General features: G+C 43.3%; 1 long non-coding RNA gene and 1 other non-coding gene across 2 annotated transcripts in view; one reads left to right on the top strand and one right to left on the bottom strand.

The window, feature by feature from the left end:
• The window catches only part of LOC116564522, a 6921-nt gene extending 3009 nt beyond the window's left edge, over positions 1-3912 (top strand). Inside the window, exon 3 of the long non-coding RNA XR_004274940.1 lies at positions 3815-3912. This is a non-coding gene — a long non-coding RNA (uncharacterized LOC116564522). The remainder of the gene's footprint in view (positions 1-3814) is intronic.
• An 8834-nt stretch (positions 3913-12746) lies between these two features.
• Positions 12747-12847, bottom strand: LOC116528158. The gene has a single exon (XR_004258893.1). It is a non-coding gene; the product is annotated as a small nucleolar RNA U13 (small nucleolar RNA).
• Between the last annotated feature and the right edge of the window lie 4380 nt (positions 12848-17227).

Here is a 17227-nt window from a genome sequence, read left to right as displayed (position 1 = left end):
CTCTGCCTCCTGGGTTCAAGTGATTCTCCTGCCTCGGCCTCCCAAGTAGCTGGGATTACAGGTGTGCACCACCATGCCCAGCTGATGTATTTTTCGTAGAGATGGGGTTTCTTCATGTTGGCCTTGAACTCCCAACTTGAGGTGATCTACCGGCCTCAGCCTCCCAAAGTGCTGAGATTACAGGTGTGAGCCATAGCACCCAAGCCTAAAAGTTTTTAATTTTTATGGGTTCATAGTAGATATATGTATTTATGCGGTACCTGAGATTTTTTTTTTCTCCAGACAGAGTCTCACTCTGTTGCCACTCCCCAGAGTGCAGTGGCACAATCTCAGCTCACTGCAGTCTCTATCTCCCGAGTTCAAGTAATTCTCCTGCCTCAGCCTCCTCAGCAACTGGAATTACAGGTGCACACCACCACACCTACTTCATTTTTGTATTTTTAGTAGAGACAGGTTCCACCGTGTTGGCCAGGCTGGTGTCAAACTCCCAACCTCAAGTGATCTGCCCACCTTGGCCTCCCAAAGTGCTGGGATTACAGGCATGAGCCACCACACCTGGCCTAGGGTACATGAGATATTTTGATACAGGCATACAAAGTGCAATAATCACATCAGGGTAAATGGGGTATCCATCATCTCAACTATTTATTATTTCTTTGCTTTCTTTTTTTTCTTGAGATGGAGTTTCAATGTTTTTGTCCAGGCTGGAGTGCAGTGACACGATCTTGGCTCACTGCAACCTCTGCCTCCCGGGTTCAAGCGATTCTTCTGCCTCAGCCTCCTGAGTAGCTGGGACTATAGGCACATGCCACCAAGCCTGGCTAATTTTTGTATTTTCAGTAGAGCTGGGGTTTTACCATATTGGCCAGGCTGCTCTCGAACTCCTGACCTCGTGATCTGCCCACCTTGGCCTCCCAAAGTGCTGGGATTACAGGCATGAGCCACTGCACCTGCATTTATCATTTCTTTGTGTTACAAGAAATCCAATTATAACCTTTTAGTTATTTTATTTATTTTTTATTTTGAGTCAGGGTCTCACTCTGTTGCCCAGGCTGAAGTGCAGTGGTGAGATCTTGACTCACTGCAACCTCTGCTTCCTGGGTTCCAGCAATTCTCCCATCTCAGTGTCTCGAGTAGCTGGGTCTACAGAAATGCACCACCACACCCAGCTAATTTTTTATTTTTTTTCATAGAAATAGGGTTTCCCTATGTTGGCCAGGCTGGTCTCAAACTCCTGACCTCAGGTGATCTGCCTGCCTCAGCCTCCCAAAGTGCTAGGATTAAAGGCATAAGCCACCGCACCCACTTCTTCTAGTTATTTAAAAATGTACAAAAATTATTGTTGACTGTAATCACCCTGTGGTGCCATCAAATAGTAGATCTTATTCATTCTATCCAACTATATTTTTGAAACCCTTTCCCTCTCCACCACTACTTTTCCCAGCCTCAGGTAACCATCATTCTACCCTCTATCTTCATGACTTCAATTGTTTTCATTTTTAGCTTCCACAAATGGCTGAGGACATGCAAAGTTTGTGTTTCTGTCCTTGGCTTATTTCATTTAACACAATGTCCTGAAGGTCCATCCATGTTGTTGCAAATGGCCTGATCTCATTCTTCTTTATGGCTGAATAGTACTCCATTGTGTATATGTATCACATGTTCTTTATTCATTCTCTGTTAATGGATACTTACGTTGCTTCTGAATCTTGGCTATTGTGAATAATGCTGAAATAAACATGGGAGTGTTGATATCTCTTCAATACATGGATTTTCTTTCTTTTGAGTATATTCCTAGCACTGGGATTGCTGGGTCATGTGGTAGCTCTATTTTTAGTTTTTGGAGGAAGCTCTGTACTGTTTTTCATAGTGGCTGTACTAACTTACATCTCCATCAACAATGTACAAGGGTTCCCTTTTTTCTATATATTTGTCAGGGTTCATTATTGCCTGTGTTTTGGATAAAAGCCATTTTAACTGGGGTGGTTGTTTTAGTTTTTGCAATTGGGGGGCTACTACCTAAAACCACACAAGACAGAAGAAAATATTTAAAAGGTGTTTTCTGATCATAGATCTCTGAATCTCAGTATATTAGCTTTTAATGATTAGAAAGTGATTCTGTAACACGCACACACAAACACAAAATAAAAAAAGAAAAGAGAAAAAAAAAGAAAGTGATTCTGTGAAGATTCAGTATCATGTGAGCCATTGGGATGAAGGGACTAGCTTAGTTACATGAGCAAGGCAGATTAGGAGAAAAGGAAACGGTATTTTTTGGGGAAAATGGAGCTACAAAGGTATAAATTACAGAGAAGTGTGTACATTTGTTTGTTCATCCATTCATTCATTCAAAAACTATTGGACATCTACTCTGTGCCAAGCACCTTGCTTGATGTTGGACTGTGATAAGCCTACAAGAATCTCAACAGAACTAATATACCTAAGTATATTACTACATATTTTATAGATCCCATTTCATTCCATTTTAATATGAATGTCCTATGCACAAAATTTAGTTTTATTTGGATGCAATTAGAAATCATCATTATTTTATTCAATTAGATAAATGTGTATGATCTTATAATTTTGGTCTATAATAAAAAACAATATATTTAGCTTTTATTTCAGGAGTAGTATGTGTGATGATGTCAAATTCAAATCTAATTTCCCATTCAAATAGAGGGTGAGCTGGGGATATATATCTTATAATTCCAAAATTGGGGATTCTTATAAGAAAACTGGTCCTGAGAGAGAAACATTTCTCTCCTTTTTCTCTCTCAGCAGAGCTAATGAATGAGCAAATGGGGGATTTAATATCATCCAATCTAGACATTAAGATTCAGACTTTAAAAATAGCCTCCTAGGCCCAGCACAGTGGCCCATGCCTATAATCTCAGCATTTTGGGACGTGTGGCAGGCAGATCACTTGAGCCCAGGAGTTCAAGACCAGCTTAAAAAGCATAGGGAAACTCCATCTCTTAAAAAAAAAAAAAAAGTTTCATGACTGTTATTGAGATCATTTTGCTCTAGAATATTGTGTTCAACAGTCTTAGTATAAACGCCTATGTTGTACATTTAGAGTTTCCACTGACTGCATTTTATTTTGTGTGGAAATATGATTAGTAGAATCTGTGTTGGCTCACTGGAATCTGTAGAAAATATGAAAACTGTAGCAGCCCAATTAACTTTACTGACTTTTATTTGGTAAAATGAACATTCCAAGATCCTGGTATGTAACTTGTTGGCCTTATAACATTTACAAAAAAGTCTATGGATCTGGCCAGCAGCAGTGGTTCATACCTGTAATCCCAGCACTATGGGAGGCCAAGGCGGGCAGATCACCTGAGATCAGGGGTTGGAGAACAGCCTGGCTAAGAAGGTGAAACCCTGTCTCTACTAAAAATACAAAAAAATTAGCTAGGCTTGGTGGCGTGAACCTGTAATCCTACCTACTCGAGAGGCTGGGTCACGAGAATAGCTTGAATTTGGGAGGCAGAGGTTGCGGTGAGCCAGCATCACGCCACTGCACTCCAGCCTGGGAGATGGGAGGTAGAGCCAGATTCTGTTGCAAAAAAAAAAAGCCTTTCTGGTGGTGACAACCTACCCATGAGAACATGCCTCTCGCAAAGGATCTCCTTCGTCCCTCTCCAGAAGAGAAGAAGAGGAAACACAAGAAGAAACACCTGGTGCAGAGCCCCAATTCCTACTTCATGGATGTGAAATACCCAGGATGCTATAAAATCACCACAGACTTTATCCATGCACAAATGGTAGTTTTCTACCACTGTCCTCTGCCAGGCTACAGGAGGAAAAGCAAGGCTTACAGAAGGATGTTCTTTCAGGAGGAAGCAGCACTAAAAGCACTCTGAATCAAGATGAGTGGGAAACCATCCCAATAAACACATTTTGGATTAAAAAAAAAAAGAGAGAAAAGAAAAAGAAAAAGAAAAAAATATATAGATTTAATAGTCTTTAAAACTAATACTATTCTATTAAGCAGAATGATCCATGTTGGAAACAATTTTTCATGGATCTCTCACATTTCTGCATATCTCATGAGCAGAGAGTCACTGGTACATTTGTTCCAGACTATCTTTTCAAGGATATTTGTATGCTGAACAGCCTTGGAAGACAGAGGTAATAATTCCTTCTGGAGCAACAGGACACACTTATTGTTGGCTCATTTTAAAAGTGCAGGTTTCTCGATCTCTCTTTTTTTTTTTTTTTTTTTTTTTTGTTTATTTTTTTTTCTTTTACCCAGGCTAGAGTGCAGTGGCTCAATTTCAGCTTCCTGTGACCTCTGCCTCCTGGGTTCAAGCAATTCTCTTGCCTCAGCCTCCTGAGTAGCTGGGGTTACAGGCGCCTGCCACAGTGCCAGGCTAATTTTTTTATTTTTAATAGAGACGGGGTTTCATCATCTTGGCCAGGCTGGTCTTGAACTCCTGATCTCATGATCCACATGCCTCGGCCTCCCAAAGTGCTGGGATTACAGGTGTGAGCCACCACACCTGGCTTTGCTTCATCTCTTATAATGCAAACCACTGCATGTGCTGTTGTCACCTGGTCCTTTTCCTGTCACCATGGAGGGTTTGAGACTCTGGAAGCAAATGCAAAAAGTGATGAAATTCTGGTTACTGGTATTAACATGAATAATAAAAATCCCTTATATCTGACCCAGGAATGTCATGTCTTCAATCAGAATTCCTAATGGTTGGCTAACTTGTTAAGTTGCAAGTAGGGTAAAATCTTAGATCCTTTACAGTTCTTGATTGTCATTACCATAATTTTTTTTTTTTTTTTGGAGACAGAGTCACTCTTGTTGCCCAGGCTGGAGTGCAGTGGCACCATCTCAGCTCACTGCAATCTCCTGGTTCAAGCGATTCTCCTGACTCAGCCTCCTGAGTAGATGAGATTACAGGCACCCGCCACCATGCCTGGCTAAATTTTGTATTTTTAGTAGAGACAGGGTTTCACCATGTTGGGCAAGCTGGTCTCGAACTCCTGACTTCAGGTGATCCACCTGCCTCAGCCTCCCAAAGTGCTGGGATTACAGGCGTGAGCCCCCACACCCAGGAGTCAGTACTATAATTGATAGTCAACTTTTTTTCATCATGTGTACATGTAACTAATATGACCTTGCTAGATGTATAACTAGTAAAAGAAAGGAAAGTGACTGCTAGTCTTCAAAAAGAATAATTCCCTGGTGGTCTGTTGGCTAGGAACCAAAAAAAAAAAAAAAAAAAAAAAAAGGCTGGGCATGGTGATTTACACCTGTAATCCCAGCACTCTGGGAGGCTGAGGTGAGAGGATCACTTGAGCCCAGGTATTTGAGATCTTCGAGATTACAAAGAGATGATTACATCAAAGAGATGATTATATCACTGCATTCCAGCCTGGGTGGCAGAGCAAGATGTGTCTCAACCAAAAAAAAAATAAATAAATAAATAGTAAAAAATAGTGTCTTCTTTTTTTCCCACCCTACCCCCATTCTATCTAAATTGTTGACTATTGGTTATTAAGTATTAAAAAAAAAAGAAGGTTGTAATTTAAAAAAATTAATAAATTGTTGACTAGAAGCCAACTCTGTTTAAGAAAAGCAGAAATCAGTGGAATAATCTATCCCTATAAATTCCTTAGCTGACCAGAACTAGACATCACCAATTTCAAAAAAAGACGTGATCAAGCCAAGGCTGCTGGGACCTGCTGAGGGCTAGCGAGTGAATTGGGAGTCAGGCCTGGAATGGAAGATTTTTTTCTTCCTTTTTTTTTTTTGCTTTTTTTTTTGAGTTTCGCTCTTTTTGCCCGGGCTGGAGTACAATGGCATGATCTCGGCTCACTACAACCTCTGCCTCCTGTGTTCAAGGGATTCTCCTGCCTCAGCCTCCCAAGCAGCTGGGATTATAGGTGCCCGGCATCATGCCTGGCTAATTTTTTGTATTTTTAGTAGAGATGGGGTTTTACCATGTTGGCCAGGCTGCCTTGAACTCCTGATCTCAGGTGATCCACCTGCCTTGGCCTCCCAAAATGCTGAGATTACAGGCATGGGCCACCCTACCCAGCCGGAAGATTTCTTGTAATTCAAGTGTCTTCCAAGATGCTTGTTAAAGATGACTAGTATGTTTTCTTTTCTTGTTAGATAGAAGTATTATATTTTATTTAAAAATTTTTAAAAAATATTTATTTTATTTTATTTTTGAGACAGAGTCTTGTGCTCTTGCCAGGGTGGAATGCAGTGGTGCAATCTCAACGCATTGCAACCTCTGCTTTCCGGGTTCAAGTGATCCTCCTGCCTCAGTCTCCTGAGTAGCTGGGATTACAGGCCCTTGCCACCATGCCTGGCTAATTTTTTTGTATTTTTAGTAGAGATTGGGTTTCACCATGTTGGCCAGGCTGGTCTTGATTGGGTTTCACCATGTTGGCCAGGCTGGTCTTCAACTCCTGATCTCAAGTGATTCACCCACCTCGGCCTCCCAAAGTGCTGGGATTACAGGAGTAAGCCACCATGCCCAACCTATTTTTTTGTTTTTGAGACAGGGTCTTGCTATGTTGCCTAGGCTAGTCTCTCCCTCTTTTTTTCTTTTTTCTGAGATGGAGTTTTGCTCTTTTTGCCCAGGCTGGAGTACAATGGTGTGATCTCAGTTCACTGCAGCCTCCACCTCCTAGGTTCAAGTGACTCTCCTGTCTCAGCCCCCCAAGTAGCTGGGATTACAAGCATACCCACCACACCCAGCTAATCTTGTATTTTTAGTAGAGACAGGGTTTCACTACGTTGGCCACGCTGGTCTTGAACTCCTGACCTCAGGTGATCCACCCACCTTGGCCTCCCAGAGTGCTAGGATTACAAGCGTGAGCCACCACACCTGGCTGGTTCCACTTGTGTAAACTTTGAGCAAATTATTTAACTTGTCTAAGTCTCAGTTTCCTTATCTTTAAATGGACATTATAACAATATCCCCTTATCACTAAAAATGGCTGTGATGATGAAATGAGATAATGGCACAGGGCAAGGCACATAGTAAGCTCTCATTAAGTGGTAATTTAATTTTATTATTATTAGATACCTTTTTTTTTGTCTCCATGTTGGGCAGGCTGGTCTAGGATTACAGGCGTGAGCCACTGCACCCGGCCTTTTTAATTTTTTTATGGAGACCGCAGATACTTGTTAAACATATGCCTGATGACTGGGCATGGTGGCTCGCATCTATAATCCCAGCACTTTGGGAGGCTGAGAGGCAGGAGGATTGCCTGAGCCCAGGTGTTCAAAACCAGCCTGGGCAACATAGCAAAAGCCAGTCTCTGAAACAAAAGAAAAAAAAAGAAAGAAAAAAGAAAAAGAAAGTCTAAGAACCAAGGATAATTATAATAGTAAACATTTATGAAAGACTTACTATGACCAGGCCTATGCTAAGAACTTTACAAACAGTAATCCGTTTAATTCTTTTTTTTTTTGAGACGGAGTTTCGCTCTTGTTACCCAGGCTGGAGTGCAATGGCGCGATCTCGGCTCACCGCAACCTCCGCCTCCCAGGTTCAGGCAATTCTCCTGCCCCAGCCTCCTGAGTAGCTGGGATTACAGGCACGCGCCACCATGCCCAGCTAATTTTTTGTATTTTTAGTAGAGACGGGGTTTCACCATGTTGACCAGGATGGTCTCGATCTCTTGACCTCGTGATCCACCCGCCTCGGCCTCCCAAAGTGCTGGGATTACAGGCTTGAGCCACCGCGCCCGGCCCGTTTAATTCTTACAGCACCACTATGAGGTGAGTGCCAATATTATACCCAATTTATAGATGAGGAAATGAGGAACAGGAGGATTAAGTAACCCAAGGTTACACAGCCAATAATGGTAAAGCTGGGAGTTAAACCCAGGATTCTGAATCTAAATCCATTTCTTTTTCTTTCCTTTTCCTTTCTTCTTTTTAGACAGGGCCTCACAGTGTTGCCCAGCATGGAATGCAGTGGTGTAATCACTACTCATTGCAGCCTCGACCTCCTAGGCTCAAGAAATCCTCCCACCTCAGCCTCCTGAGTAGCTGGGACTGCAGGAGTGCACCACCATGCTTGGCTAATTTTTTTTTTTTCTTTTCTTCTTTTCCTATCGCTTTGAGCAAAACCAGCTAATGTTTTTTAATGATCTATAGAGATGGTGTCTCACTGTGTTGCTCAGGTTGGTCTTGAACTCCTGGGAGATCGTCCTGCCACAGCCTCTCTAAGTACTGGGATTATAGGTGTGAGCCACTACGACCAGCCACAGATTTAAGATGAGTAAATGCTCTACATTTGAATAGTAGTCCATCTATGTGGATTGACAGATGCTTTTTTTGTTTGTTTTTAAAAATGAGGGCCAACTGCTTGGGAGGCTGTGGTGGGAAGATCGCTTGAGCCCAGGAGGTTGAGGCTGCAGTGAGCCATGATTTCATCACTGCACTTCAGTATGGGCAACAGAGTGAGACTCTGTCTCAAAATAAAATAAGATGAGGATGCTCTGTAGATGGAGCTCACTTTCTTTTATATTTTAGTAGAGATGGGGTTTCACTGTGTTGCTCAGGCTAGTCTCCAACTCCTGAGCTCAGGCAATCCACCTGCCTTGGCCTACCAAAGTGCTGGGATTACAGGTGTGAGCCACTGCGCCCGGCCAATGAGCTCACTTTCCGCACTACCTGTCTGGTTATGATATAATGAGTGGTCCCATTTGGACTTCCTGGCTGTCCAAATTTATCAGTCTGTTTCCAATCTATTCCTTCAACTAAACACAAGCCAATTTCATCTTGGAAAACTAGCTTGCACTCTTTAGAATTCTCTAGGGGGGTTCTTCCATATTATATTTTAATTTGTTTTATGTTATCAGTGACCATATAAAAGGCTTTTAAGGTCTAATCAACTAGTTTTCTCCCTTGAAACGACTAGAAGAGGTAAGTGAATTACCATCTAGCATGGACAACACAAATAGCTTTTTTTCCTTGCATTTTAACAACGATGAAAATGTGATTGCATTATGGTCTACAGGAAAGGACAGTTAACAGACAATTATGAGTCCTGCTTCAGCTGTTCCCTAGCTGTGGGATCTTGGCAAGTTATCTTAGCTTTCTGAGCATTAGATTTCTTGTTTATAAAATAGAAATTATGACCTTGCCAGTTGTTATGAGGATTGTGTGAGATACATGTAGGCAATCAACACATGTGGACATAAAGCTAGTGTAGCTAATTTAGATAAGGGGGTCAGGGAAGGTTCCATCAATTTAATTTTCTATCTGTAGCCATCACCCCAAATACTGAAGGCAATTTCAGAGATTTCAGGTGATAAGGGGATAGGGAAAGAATTAGACTCTTAGACTCAGAAAATCTCTAGCCTACATCTATTTAGAATTTTACAACTTACATTAAAGGTAATATACTCACTTTGTGCTGTGTAGATCTTGCAAAGTTCTCTGGCCGAATGCAATCAGTTTCACTCGGACAAGACTAAAGACTATTCAAATAATGTGAATATAAAATATTATACAAATTTTTTCAACTTATGGTCCATTTATACAAAGACTCATTGCCATAGGAGAAGCATCTCAATTATTTTCTAGGCTGGGTGCGGTGGCTCATGCCTGTAATCTCAGCACTTTGGGAGGCCCAGGCAAGCGGATCATGAGGTCAGGAGTTCGAGAGCAGCCTGGCCTATGTGGTAAAACCGCTGTCTCTACTAAAAATACAAAGAAAAAAAAAAAAAAGCCAGCCTTGGTGGCACATGCCTGTAGTACCAGCTACTTGGGAGGCTGAGGCAGGAGAATCGCTGGAACCTGGGAGGTGGAGGTTGCAGTGAGCTGAGATTGCACCACTGCACTCCAACCTGGAGTGACAGAGCGAGATTCTGTCTCAAAAAAAAAAAAAATATTTTCTTGTGGTTGCAATCATTTTGTGTAATTCTTTTATTCTCTCTTTCCCTTTTTTTTTTTTTTATTTTTTTTTTTTTTTTTTTTTTTTTTTTTTTTTAGAGATCGGGTTTCACCATGTTGGCCAGGATGGTCTCGATCCTTGACCATTGTGATCCGCCTGTCTTGGCCTCCCAGAGTGCTGGGATTACAGGCATGAGCCACTGCACCCAGCCAAATTCTCTCTCTCTCTCGAAGTTTTTTATGACCCTTCCTGTTGGATTTGGGTCCCCTTCTATAGGTTTCCATATCTGCAGTTTCCAAAGGCATCTGGGATGTATGGTTCTGTCATGTATATGGGGTTCTCCCCAACAGATTATTAATTTGCTATGGATGAGAACTCTTCATGTTCCTGACAATCTTCACCCTCCTGCCCCTCAAACTCACAGCTGTGCCACTGCAATCTGCTCTGGGATCCTGGGATGAATTCCTTCATGTCCTTCCCCTTCCTTTTTATGTCAGCCCAGTTTCCCAAGTCACCTCTCATCCTTTAGACTCTGATGTCCACATGATCTTGTATATCTCCTTTTCTGATCCCATGTCTAACTTCTTTTTTTTTTTTTAATTTTTGAGACAAAGTCTCAATCTGTTGCCTAGGCTAGAGTGCAATGGCACAATCTCGGCTCACTGCAACCTCTGCCTCCCACGTTTGAACGATTCTCCTGCCTCAGTCTCCTGAGTAGCTGTGTCTACAGGTGTGTACCACCATGCCTGGCTAAGTTTTGCATTTTTATTGGAGATGGAATTTTACTATGTTGGCCAGGCTGGTCTCAAACTCTTGACCTCTCTTGATCCCCTGATCTCGGCCTCCCGAAGTGTTGATTACGGGTGTGAGCCACCACACCAGCCCCCTCCCCAGCTTCTGCAACACTTCCACAGGGACCTCAGCTGTATTCTTTCAAAAGCCTCACTTCCTCACTTCTCTGAATGCTCTCTTCACCTGCTTGCTAGACCTGGCTCTCCTGAGCACACTGTTACCTTGCTGTAGATGGCTGTTTTCTCTTCCACACTCCTCAGACCAGGGCCCTACAAATGGGGTGAGTGTTCTTGTTCCTGCGTCCAGGACATTTTCCCTCCCACTCCACAGCTCCCAATACCACCTCTGACTGTCACATCATCAAACTCTACTGAGTTGCGGTCCTCTAACACGTCCTCCTTCCCACACACGCCCTCATTCCTTCAAGGTTCCTTTCACCCTCTCAGTTTCTGTCATCCTTCTTGATGATTGTTTTATCCTTACAGGTGATTGCTTTCAATATAGTATCTAGTCATAGTGTCTCTTAGGCTTCCCCTCTTCAAATGGCCTTGCACCCTTCCATGCCTCGTGCCACCCATGCCCAAGGTCAATCCTTAGACTTGATCATTACTAATAGCTGCAACCTGTCCATCAGCTCAAGCTCAAGGGCAGGCTATTATTGTTACCATTATCAATTTACAGAATTTTTTTTTTTCGTATTTTTTTTAGTAGAGATGGGATTTCACCATGTTGGTCAGGCTGGTCTTGAACTCCTGACCTTGTGATCCACACGTCTCAGCCTCCCAAAGTGCAGGGATTACAGGTGTGAGCCACTGTGCCCTAATTTACAGAATTAAAAAAATATATATTTATTTATTTATTTCTGAGATGGAGTCTCAGTCTGTCACCCAGGCTGGAGGGCAGTGGTGTAATTTTGGCTCACTGCAACCTCCGCCTCCCGGGTTCAAGTGATTCTCCTGCCTCAGCCTCCTACAGGTGCCCACCACTACACCCAGCTAATTTTTGTATTTTTAGTAGAGATGGGGTTTCACCATATTGGCCAGGTGGATCTCAAACTCCTGACTCCGTGATCCGCCCGCCTCGGCCTCCCAAAGTGCTGAGATTACAGGCGTGAGCCACCACACCTGGCTACAGAATTTGCTGAATGAGACCACTCACTCATGGGACTAGCACAGGCAAATCAGTTACATTCTTTCAGCCCCGTTTGCTCTATTCAGGGGCTGTTCTGTGGGCTGGTTGAGATCAGGTATTTGTGGCAGGAGATGGAAAAAGCTGCAAGAAGCACTGGACAATGAAGAGATTATGGGTGCTGAAATTAAGCCAGGAGGAAATAGGTAAAGCCTGGGGCAGAAAGGAGTGTAGAACAATAATCCATGCTGGAGAGAAAGGACCGCCGATCTGCACAGCAGAAGGTGGGCCCCTGGTGAAGGAACAGTAAATTAGATTACGAACTCGACACCTGCAGGGTCAGCAAGGGTGGAATAGGGAGATTAAAGGCAGCCCCAGGGATCCAGGGAGAAGAAAAGGTGCCAGGGCACAGAGTAGGGGCTGAATAAATATTTGTTAAAAATATATATATATGACTCCAGGCTTAGGGTTTTGTTATTGTTTATGCAATCTATTTTGGGTCAAGATGTGCAAGGGTGTCACATTTTAGGCGGGTATGGGGATGGGGAAGGGTGAGGCATGTTTTTTGCTTTCGTGCCTATTAGAATGGCTGGAGGTCTGGGAAGATGTATTGGAAGAGGGCTTCAGATTTTTCAGGCTCCAAGCAGCTTTGTATCAGCAATGTGTGAACTGGATTTCAGCAGCCTCATCTTTGTACCTAGGTTGGGGGTGGGTGGTACAGTAGTGATGTGGTAGTCCTCGAAAGTTCGTTCTTGAAACCCTCCCTCAGCAGTCCTTACATTGCCTGAATCTGGATCCCTGCCGACTCGGAAGCCAAGAAAACTTTAGCTTTTCTGCCGTGCCCTCCCTTTTGCTATGACAGTTGAGGCCAAGATCTAGTTTAGAATGAAGAGATGTGTGAACAGAGGTGTGAGTCAGGGATTTCTCTCTCTCTCTTTTTCATGCCAGACGGGTAATGTACCAATGTTGTAACAAGGTTTGTGTTGGTACGTTTCACACATGCATGTGAACACAATCATCACGCTCATGAACTACAAAAGGAGTTCTTAGTTTTATTTTTCAGTAGAGATGACTGGGCATCAGTCATCAGAAGGCCTATCTTTATTTTTTTATGTTTTGAGACAAAGTCTCGTTCTGTTACGTGGGCTGGAGTGCAGTGGCATGATCTCGGCTCACTGCAACCTCCACCTCCCAGGTTCAAGCCACTCTCCTGCCTCAGCCTCCTGAGTAGCTGGGATCCACCATGACTGGGTAATTTTTATATTTATGTATTTTTTAGTAGAGATGGGGTTTCACCATGTTGTCCAGGCTGGTTTTGAACTCCTGATCTCAAGTGATCTGCCTACCTTGGCCTCCCAAAGTGTTGGGATTACAGGCGAGAGCCACTGCACCTGGCCAGAAGGTTGTCATTATAATGTGCCCTTACCATCTTCCCCTCTTGAGAAAATCTTGTCATGGACTCTGTCTGGTTCAGTGAGCTACAGTCATTTGACCCCAGAGGAGAGCTGAAAACATGTTTTTCCTCGAGGCTCTGGTAGTAATCAGGAGTTAACAGTTTCCTCGGTTGTCTGGTGTTTGGTTCTCACACCCAGAGGTGTACCCAAGGATTCCTCGGAACTGTTACTTTGAGCCCTATTTTTATTGATTTCAATGCAGAGCTATACAGCCTGATTATTTACAAGTTATTCAACTTGACAATTTTGAAATATGTCCTAAATAATTATCTGTTTGTGAATTTAGGTTGATATGACACAACTTTCAACATACTTTTTTTTTTTTTTTTGAGACGGAGTTTTGCTCTTGTTACCCAGGCTGGAGTGCAATGGCGCGATCTCGGCTCACCGCAACCTCCGCCTCCCGGGTTCAGGCAATTCTCCTGCCTCAGCCTCCTGAGTAGCTGGGATTACAGGCACGCGCCACCATGCCCAGCTAATTTTTTGTATTTTTAGTAGAGACGGGGTTTCACCGTGTTGACCAGGATGGTCTCGATCTCTTGACCTTGTGATCCACCCGCCTTGGCCTCCCACAGTGCTGGGATTACAGGCTTGAGCCACCGCGCCCGGCCCACAACATACTTTTAAAAACTACTCTGTGATATCTGTTAGCTCTGTTTTGCCTTTTAAACTTGCCCAGGGTCACAGATTTAGTAAGTGGCAAGGCTGAGATTAAAAGCTTTGAAGGGGCTGAGTAGGGTGGCTCACACCTGTAATCCCAGCACTTTGGAAGGCTGAGGCGGGCAGATCACTTGAGGTTATGAATTTGAGACCAGCCTGGCCAACATGGTGAAGCCCCATCTCTACTAAAAATATATATATATAAAAATTTGCCAGGCGTGGTGATGGATGCCTGTAGTTGCAGCTACTCAGGAGCAATTCTGCTGAGGCTGCAGAATTGCTTGAATCTGGGAGGCAGAGGTTGCAGTGAGCCAAGATCACGCCACTGCACTCCAGCCTGGGTGACAGAGTGAGACTCCATCTCAAGAAAAAAAAAAGCCTTTTAGGGTTTGGACTTGAATTGTGATTCTGTTGCTCAGAAGCTGGGTACATTTCTTAGCCTCTGTAAAAAAAAAAAAAAAAAAAAAAAATATGTTTTTTGAATACCTGCCAGCTTCCAGGAACTAGACTAAGAAATTTTCTTATCTGTAAATTGGGAAAAAGAATCTTAAAGATGATGTGTAGGCATGCATGTAACATCCTTAGGGCAGAAGCTGAAATATCATAGGCATCCAATAATGTTAGTCCTTGTGATTGTCATTTGTCATCTTGTCTGCCAAGAAATATGACTCGCCACAGCACTATCCTTGCCATTTCCATTTAAAATGGTGCTCTTCTGAAGAAAATTTGTAAACATGTCACTAATGCTCTCTTTCCTTAAAAAAGTTTAAAATAAACAAATTTCATCGAAATTTATTTAAAACTTTTAATTTTAGAATGATTTTAGATTTACAGCAAAGTTACAGGATAGTACAGCGAGCTCCCCTGTGTCCTTTATCCACATCTCACATGATGATGGTACATTTGTCACAACCCAGAAGCCAACATTGGTACATTACTATTAACTAAACCCCAGACTTTATTCAGATTTCACTAATGTCCTTTTTCTGTTCCAGGATTCAATCCGCGTTGAATTTGGCATATGCTCCATTCTGCATTTGGCAGTCACTGTTCTGTTAGCTTTCTAGTCACCTCTGCTCATCGACAGGCCCCAGGAACCACTAGCTATGCTTACATTTTGGCATTTGCAGCCTGCTGCCCTTCACTTTTTTTTTTTTTTGAGGCAGAGTTGCCCAGGCTGGAGTGCAGTGGCATGACCTTGGCTCACTGCAACCTCTGCCTCACAGGTTCAAGCAAGTCTCCTGCCTCAGCCTGTGGAGTAGCTGGGATTACAGGTGCCCACCACCATGCCCCGCTAATTTTTGTATTTTTAGTAGAGATGCGGTTTCACCATGTTGGCCAGGCTGGTCTTGAACTCCTGACCTCAGGTGATCTGCCCACCTCAGCCTCCGAAAGTGCTGGGATTACAGGTGTGAGCCACCGTGCCCCACCTGCCCTTCATTTTTTCTGGCCAATCATTTTCTTACCCTCTGATGGATAGAGGGTAAGAAAATAGAATTGATCCCTAACAGTGGTGCTTACTAGCAGTGAAACCTAACTTAAATCCTTTAGAAATCCTCAGTTTTCTCATCTATAAAATGGGAGAAACAATAGTTTCTAAGTGGCTTGGTACACGATGACTCCATATTAAAACATGTTATTCTTGTTATGTCATTATGCTTTCTTCTTCAGATCAAAAACCAGCCTAGCTGCTTATTTCTTCCTTACTTTTTCTCTTTTTTGAGTTGGAGTCTCACTCTGTCTCCCAGGCTGGAGTGCAATGGCATGATCTTGGCTCACTGCAACTTCCGCCTCTTGGGTTCAAGTGATTCTCCTGCCTCAACCTCCCGAGTAACTGGGATTACAGGCACCCACCACCACGCCTGGCTAATTTTTGTATTTTTAGTACTGAGATGTTTTGCTCTTATTGCTGAGGCTGGATGGAGTGCAATGATGAGATCTCAGCTCATTGCAACCTCTGCCTCCTGGGTTCAAGCGATTCTCCTGCCTCAGTCTCCTGAGTAGCTGGGCTTACAGGTGCCCACCACCACGCCTAGCTAATTTTTGTAGATTTAGTAGAGTCAGGGTTTCACCATGTTGGCCAGGCTGGAGTGCAGTGTTGCAATCTTGGCTCACTGCAGCCTCGAACTCCTGGGCTGAAGTGATCCTCCTAACTCAGCTTCCTGAGTAGCTGAGACTACAGGTGCACACCACGCCGCCTAGCTAATTTTTTGTATTTTTTTGCAGAGAAGGGGTTTTGTCATATTGCACAGGCTGGTCTCAAACTCCTGGACTCAAGTGATCCTCCTTCTTCAGCCTCCCAAAGTGGCAAGATTACCAGCCTGAGCCACTGCACCCGGCTAATGTCCCTACTTTTTGAATCCTCTCATTATCTCAAATGTTACTCAGTTTGCTAGATGGGATTTGCTGACTCAGAGACTGCTGCTTAATTACTGCAGCAGTTTAAATGCTCCTTTCAAAGACACTTTGCTAGTTTCCTTCTTTTATAGAAAATTTTGGAAAGTACATGGTACAAAGGGAGACTCTGAAATGCCAAATTCTAAAGTTTTCTTCTCAATCCTCCCCCACCCTTTATTTTGGTGTTTCTTATTCCTAGAGCTGCCTCCATACTGCCTGCAAAGAGGGGAAGGCCCATGCATCTGCCACCAGCTGGAGAGGGCAGAGCTGATGGCTGTGATCTGGAACATGCGATTTTGAGGATTCAAATCATTTTCAGTGGGCTGTACTTGGGTCATGTGACCTAATCAGGAAATTTCATGCAATCTGACATTTCCTCTCAGAGTTGCTTAGGAACCTAAGGAAGGCTCTGGCTCTGATTGGCAGGATGGTAATAAATTAGTCGGTCCCCGGCCTAGCCATCTGGCTTAAGTAAATTAAGAGTATAACCCATATGGGATTTGTCTAAAATAGCGATTCTCATTTTTTTCCCTCCTCTCATTTTTTCTCTCTCTTCATCTGGGTCTTTAAGTGGGTTTAACTTTGCACAGAATTACCGAGCTGACTTTACCCTCTGCTTTTTTGTATCTCTCACTCCTCTCTCCATTCAGGCAGCAAAACTCAGTCTCCTGTAACCCACTAATGAGGCCGTCTTTAATGGCTGATAATCTTAAACATCTTATTTTGAGAATTGCCTGCTTTGAGGTGAGCGTGTCTGACTCAGTGCAGCCTCCACCCTCTTTGTCCACCTTCCTTTAGTCTCCATCTCAGGCCCAATCGACTCTGGGATTAGAGTTTCACCCATTCTCTTTTTATTTTTTCTGAGATGGAGTCTCCCTCTGTTGCCCAGGCTGGAGTGCAGGGGTGTGATCT

This window comes from Sapajus apella, unplaced genomic scaffold (assembly GCF_009761245.1).
Source record: "Sapajus apella isolate SASKATOON/1434 unplaced genomic scaffold, GSC_monkey_1.0 scaffold2, whole genome shotgun sequence".
Taxonomy (NCBI): Eukaryota; Metazoa; Chordata; class Mammalia; order Primates; family Cebidae; genus Sapajus; species Sapajus apella.
Note: the sequence above shows the minus strand (reverse complement) of the source record. Positions and strands in the feature narration are given on the sequence as shown.